General features: G+C 39.0%; 1 pseudogene; it reads right to left on the bottom strand.

The window, feature by feature from the left end:
* Positions 1-5,007: 5,007 nt before the first annotated feature.
* Positions 5,008-6,973, bottom strand: LOC106338906 (annotated as a pseudogene).
* Between the last annotated feature and the right edge of the window lie 372 nt (positions 6,974-7,345).

Raw genomic sequence — 7,345 nt, 5'->3', positions numbered from 1 at the left:
TCGATCGATGCTCATGCAAAATCGTTTTCCTCGGGTCTTTTCCTATTCCCTAACATAAATAAAACACTAAAAGTCAGTAATAAATAATAAAACCAATTATCTAAAATTAATTTTTTTTTCTCGATGAACAGTGACTGCTACAGTAGCCTGGTACATTATCGCAACTACAATAACTCCCGATTTTCTGCTACAGTGTCGGTCGATGTTCTTGCTACAATGTCGCACGATTTTCTTGCTACAGTGTCGCTTGATTTACTTGCTGCAGTGTCGCTCGGCGCTGCTACCGTCGTTACTGTTAACTTTTTTTTTTGACCTGCATAACAATAAAACAAAAATCAGTAACAATCTAACCTAAACTGAATGAAATTACCTAATGGTGGTTGCCTCCCACTCCGCGCTTATTTTCAGTCATTAGCTTGACTTTGGAGATCTGATTTAGTACGGATGAGAATGAGAACTTGCTCCAAAACAAGTCTCAATGTCTACTCTATGAAGCTTTATCATTCTTGTGTGAAAGCCTCCTCCATAGACTCTTCTCCTTTGTCTATTATCTCAGCAATAAGGAGTGCTCGAAGCTTTGCAAATGGCTGTGAGAAGCATCTGCTGCACACTCTGGATTTCCTGACACCATCTGAAAAGCGAAGAATCAATGATAACTGAGAACCTCCCTTGGTCCTTTTCCTCTTCTTCCAATTCCTCCTCTTCTTTCCCCAAACTTATCTGATCGCGTGGTGGTTTCTTCATCAAAAAGATTTCCACACACATCGAACTCCTTCTGCTCTGATACGCGTCCAGTCTCGATCGATGGAGAAGTGGTGGCGTCGCTCGATACCGGTTTGTTGGTGTCGTTCGATGGTATTCGGTCGATGTCGATCGATGTTGCTTCTGCTGAGACCTTATCGAATCATCTCTAAATCGTAACCCTATCATAGAATCTTCTACATGCTGATGATCATCCAACACCTCAACGTAAGAACTCAGATGCGCACCTTTATCTGGTGGGATAGGAAATTCAACTTCAAATACTGCGCAAGGAACCACAATCTTCACAGGGTCATGTATCATTTTCACTCTTTTGTGAAACCCAACAGCTTCTTCTGCACAGATAAGTGGTCTCTGATGTTGGTGGACAGCAGGGTATGAGGCCTTAGACATGTAAATCCTTCCCTCAACTTGTTCCAGCTCGACTATGTATCCTGGCAGTTCATCCAACCATGGGTGTTGATCGATGCAATCGGGTGGGTGTCGATCGATGATGGAGTATGGGTGTAGATCAATGCTATATGCTGATTGTCGATCGATGATATAGGGTGGGCGTTGATCGATGGCGTAGGGTGGTTGTCTATCGATCTCATCAGGTTGGTGTCGATCGATGCTAGCTTTTGGCGAAGTTTCAAGATCTCCTCTCGAACTATGTTGATCGTCATCAAGCTTCTTCTTCGAATTATGATCCATATCTTCAAGCCATTCCTCCAGCTCTAAGAAGTCTTCCATAGCGATTTCTCTACTCGAATCCAAGTCTTAAAGCTTTTCTCCATCCTCTAACTCCAAGAACTCTTCTAGCTCCAAGAAATCTTCCATGGTGATCTCTTTTTCTACCTCTGGGGAAGGAGGACAACTTGATACATTAGTGCTCTTATGGGTCGAGTCTGCAATGTCCTGAGGACAACTCGATCTTTCAAGGATTTTGAGTGGTATCGATCGATGACAAAAGTTCGTGTCGGTCGTTGCTGAGGTGCTGTGGTCGATCAATGTTGCGGTGCTTGTGTCGATCGATGTTGAGGTAGTGGTGGTGATCGATGCTGAGGTCGGATAACTAGTATCAGCTTCTTCAGCTCTTCAGATCCGTGTTGTTTATCACCCTCTACCATAATGTAGTCGAGCAACTGTCTCGGAATCTGATCTTTCCTCTTTATCTGCCAACTTTCAACAAGCTTGTCCCACCTATCATTCTTCTCCTTTTCTCGAGTTGCTTCAGCATCATCAAAAAAATTGTAAAGGAAATCTCTTTCAATGTCCTCCCAGCTGGTTAGAGATCATGACTGTAGTTGATTGAACCAGCTGAATGCATCCCCAGAGATAGAATAGGGGAAGATCTTGCAGAGCATGTGGTATTCAGACACTTCATTCTGCTCACTCCTTGACAAGAGATCCTAGAGATCTTCGATGTGGTTTCTAGGATCTTGGTGAGGAAGTCCTTGGAAGGGGTCTTGACCTACCAATTCATACCACTCTTGGCTCAGGTCAAAGTCATTCATCTCAGCAACAACAATCACATCAGGGATCACAGCACCCTGAGCATTAATTAATTGTGCTGCGCTGTTGCGAGTGCGATCTTCTTCGTCTCTTAGCATCCCATTCCCTTCAACTTTAAGTATGAGAACTTCGGTCTTCTCTGTTACCCCGAAAGTGGTGTCGTTTTTCACCGGATGAACAGTGTCGGGATGAACAATGCCCAGATGAACAGTGTCACGATGAACAGTGTCGATCGACGCAGGATGAATAGTGTCAAAATGAACAGTACCTTGATGAATAGTGCTGATAATGAACAGTCCCGTGATGAACAGTACTGTGGTGAACAGTGTTGTCCGACACAAGTTGAATAGTGTTGTTCGATGCTTGGTTCACGTTGTCGATTGATGCTGCTTGGAGGGTGTCGATCGATTCTTCCCTCGTAGACTTACAGATCGTGTGTGAATCAGCAGGCTCCTTCTTTGAAGAACCCATAAATCCTCTCTTCATTGTTGTTTCTGGTACTAAGATGTATGTACCTGAAACAGAAGAAAATGTTTTTTCAGTTTTTATGAACAATTGTAAAAACTAGACTAAATCTAACCAAACAAGATCTAATGGCGATCATAGCTCCCCGGCAACGGCGCCAAATTTGATATCACTCAAATTACCCTAATGAGTGATTTATACTCTCTCTAATAAGAGGTCGAGTTGTAGTACTTAGGGATCGAATTCACAGGGAGCTAGGGAACCAAATAAATCTAATCAGATTGATTTAGCTAGGTTGATTTAATGATTAAATGTAAAGTTGCAAGTTTGTGAGAAAGGCAATTGCTTGATTGATTTGATTGGGGTTTTGGTGGAAGGATGGTTGCTAGACTTAGGGTTTCTATTCAGGTAATCAGGATTATAATCCTACAGATGCCTAACAAGTTGTATGCATGATGTTATAGAGCTCAACACTTATAAACAAACCATTAGGCTTTTGCTTTATAGGTTTGTCTATTAACCAGTGTCGATCGATACACTTGTTGAAACGTCGACCGATTATTCGATTGGAATATCGATCGACGCGTTCGGTCAAGCTTTAACGCGTAGGTTGAATGTGCTCACTAAGCTACCTAGATCAGCTCTCGCTTACTCTAGCAATCTTAGCTCAATTAGAATGGATTCAGGGTGAGATGCAAGTGATGTTCTTTACCTCAAACTCCTAGATCAAGTTCTAGGTAGCTAAGCTAGAAACAAGCTTTAATGACAATCCTAATGATTGTTGGGGTCAAAAACGGTTACGACAAATTTAACATTCAAAACGTCCGAGGAAGAAAATAAGAATTTCTCCGAAGAGTATTTTTCGAAATAGATTCTTCCTTACGAAAAAGCTTTACGGAAGAAAGAATCGAGATGTCCGACGAAAGCTCGAAACAGGTCGTTACGCAGCGACCGAACGTCCGTCCCGCTCGGTCGCTACGTAGCGACCGAACGATCGTCCCACTCGGTCGCTACGTAGCGACCAAGCTCGAGCCTCAGCTCGGTCGCTACGTAGGGACCGAGCGCTCGTCCCTCTCGGTCGTTACGTAGCGACCGAGCTCGAGCCAAAGCTTGGTCGCTACGTAGCGACCGAGCCGAGCCAAAGCTCGGTCGCTACGTAGCGACCGAGCGATCATCCCGCTCGGTCGCTACGTAGCAACCGAACGATCGTCCCGCTCGGTCGCTACGTAGCGACCGAGCTCAAGCCAAGGCTCGGTCGCTACATAACGACCGAATAAAGATAAATTTCTAACTTCAGTTTTTTTAATATTTCAAAAATGCATTCAAAACTATGAACGCCAATATCTAATTACTCTAATTCTTTAACAATTCGTAAATATTATAAGTTTTATCTTTATAAATGAATAATTTTTCTACCGATTTTAATTAACTTTTTATAGAGCTTTGGTATATATTAAAAATACTGTTAATTTAGTATGTATCATATATACTAAATATTTTCGCAGTAATTCAATATAATTATTTTTTAATTAACATTTATTAATAATTTCATATTTTTTTATTTTATCCATAGCTATTAAAAATACATAGAAAGCTAAAAGTCTATTTTAAAAAATTAAAACTAACAAACAGTCAAAAAGATCTTTTTAGAAAAGAAAAAGTTTACCTCCTACAAAGTCTTACGAATCTCTAACGCGCACTTATTGGGCTTTCTTTGTGTGTGTCAAACAAATAACGTGTAAATCAGCACGTGTTTTCGGTGTTGATTTCTGGTGTCTATGGAGCTTCATTATTATTCCCCACTCGGAAACAACACAGACCAAGAAAAAGTCCCTAAGCCTGGAAACTTACACTGTCCTTCTATTCATTCCTTCCACCTAACAACAACTCAAGTACTATTTTTAGGAAAAGTTTATTTTTTAACTACTACGGTTCCGAATGGTAACAGCGGATTGAGCGGTGCGGGACAAGCGGATTGAGCGGTGCGGGACAAGCGGATTGGATAGTGCGGTACGGTTTAACTGCGGTTTTGTAAACTGCGGATTATTAGTGGTAAAACAAAAAAAAACGGTACAAAATAAAATGTGAATGGTAACAAAAATCAAGTGCGGTACATAACCAAAAGTAGAATGGTAAAAGTAGAATAAGCGGTGCGGATAAAACTTAAATTTAAATATATTTTAATAAAACAAAAAATATAATTATTATTAATAAATATATAAAATTTAAATTCTTCTTATTACACCACATAGATAAATATACAATCAAGAATTTAAAATTTCCCACAACATATTTGCAATATTATCCCTTATTCGAGCCATATATTCTCCATCTATTGTATTTGTAGCATTTAATGCTTCCGTGTCGTCTAAATCGTTCTCCGAGTTTGTGTCGTTTATTCTCGTCTCTATCATCACTTCAGCAAAATCTGCATCTGCAAAATTTGAAATTTTGATAAAATTATGTAGTCCCATAGTTGCCATTATCACTCTTTTTTGTATATCAATATCATATCTTGGAAAATCAGAAAGAATCCTCCATTTTTTCTTCCAAACCCTGAAAGTCCTCACGATTACAGAACGTATAGAAGCATGACGCTGATTGAAGAGTTCTTATTTATTTTTTGGAAGGGGACCATAGTTAAATTGTGACATATGATACCTCACAACTCTATTACGTGATGACCTATAGGGAGCTAGAAACCCTTGTTTATCGGGATAGCCGGAATCGACAAGATAATACTTGTCAAGTGGAGGCATAGGAAACTCAGAATCACTTTCTTTTGCCATGGTTAGAACAGCTGTGTCGTGACATGATCCTGGAGCTCCATTCCAAATATAAGTGAATAACATATTGAAGTCACATATTGCCATGATGTTCAATGATGCATTATCATGTCGATTCCAATACATTCCTTGTAACTCAGGAGTGACTTTGACACAAACATGCGTTCCATCCATCGCTCCAACACAACCGCTAAAATACGGATAATTTACTCGGTCTACTAGAAGTCTTTCAGGAATTCGCTGTAATTCTTGTGTTGTTGGAGTTCTAATATAATCACATGCAAGAAGTTCAGTTGCTGTCAAAACTTCACTAAATTTTCTCATCACAGTCTCCTGATTTCGTCCAAACCTCAAACCGACATCTCTCTGAACTTCATTGTGTCCACATATCACTAGAAATATAGCCACACTTTCTTCAATGCTTATATTGGATGTCGGTTGTAGACCGTAATTTGTTTGTAGAATGTTACACAGTGCTGTGAAACATGGAAGTGACATTCTTAGTAACTGAAGACAAGCTGCATCATCTTTTTGTAACCGATTCCAAATATTTCTCCATCCCAAACCTCTGCCAGTTCGTTGCGGCGCTCTTTGGAAATTTTGATCATAATAATTCAAACTTGGTTGAATTACTAACTCCTCAAATTGTTCATTTTCCAAATTCCACAACTCAACTCTCTCTTCGTAGCTTAGATTGTGAACACCTTGTGACCGCAGTTGGCATATACGAAACGCCTGAAAATTTTAAAAGCAAAAATAAAACCATAAGCAACATTTCAATTTAAATTTTACAATGACATGACACAGAAAACATAAACATACAAAACATATTTTAACTCTTGGAGTGTATTAAGACATTTCTAATAAAATTTAGTATGTTTTGTAACTTGTAGATCAAGGAATAACGCTTCCGCCTTTTTCCATTCATCGTAATCATCTTGATCAAACGCACCAGGAAGAAGTTGTTGTAGACTTTGTCGTTGAAAATCTCTAAACCCAGTAATAGTTTCTTGCATTGTTGTCTCAAATGATTGTTTTCGCCGACTTCCTCGTGAACTACTTCCAACATTAGTTCCTGAGCTTCCACCTGATCTATGCAAACTACCCCCTCGTCTACCACTAGAGTGTGAACTACTCCCACGTCTCCCACGTTGTTCACCTCTTCCAATATTGATTCCAACTGCATCATGGGTAAATTCATTTGAAGGATGTGAATCATCATCTAGGTTGACCCGATACACTTCTTCATTTTCTTGTGTGTCTGGAACTTCAGTGTCTAGCATCTCATTCCCATCAAAATCTGAGTATCCATGTGTGGAGTCATCACCTCGTCTCTCATTCATTATCTCTTGTCTTCTTTGTCGTGCAGAATGTTGGGGTTGCGAGTATACATCATGTAACGCAAAACATCGTACCATTATATCCCAAAATTTTGGCGGCTCTCGGTTGAACGATTTTGTTTATCTACATCCCTATTCAAAAAATATATATATATGTATAATTATGTTAATTTTGTAATATGTATCTTAATAGTTGATAATGTAAATATAATATTTAGTGGTTATTACCGCTTCGTGATTATCCCACCACTCCGGAGATGCGTAAATCATTGATGTGAGCAAACTTGAAATGGTGTGAGCAATTCAATTGCTTCCAATGTAGAACTTGATGAACTTAATATAAATGTTTTAAAAAACACTTTGAGAAAACAATCACCAACTAGAAAATTAACATTAATATATTTTACACAATTAAAAAATTTCTATAATAATTTAACTTAAATAATTAAGTTTTGATATATAAATATATAGTAGTTTATATTGTATTATTATATTTTT

Source organism: Brassica oleracea, chromosome C4 (genome assembly GCF_000695525.1).
Source record: "Brassica oleracea var. oleracea cultivar TO1000 chromosome C4, BOL, whole genome shotgun sequence".
NCBI lineage: Eukaryota > Viridiplantae > Streptophyta > Magnoliopsida > Brassicales > Brassicaceae > Brassica > Brassica oleracea.
Note: the sequence above shows the minus strand (reverse complement) of the source record. Positions and strands in the feature narration are given on the sequence as shown.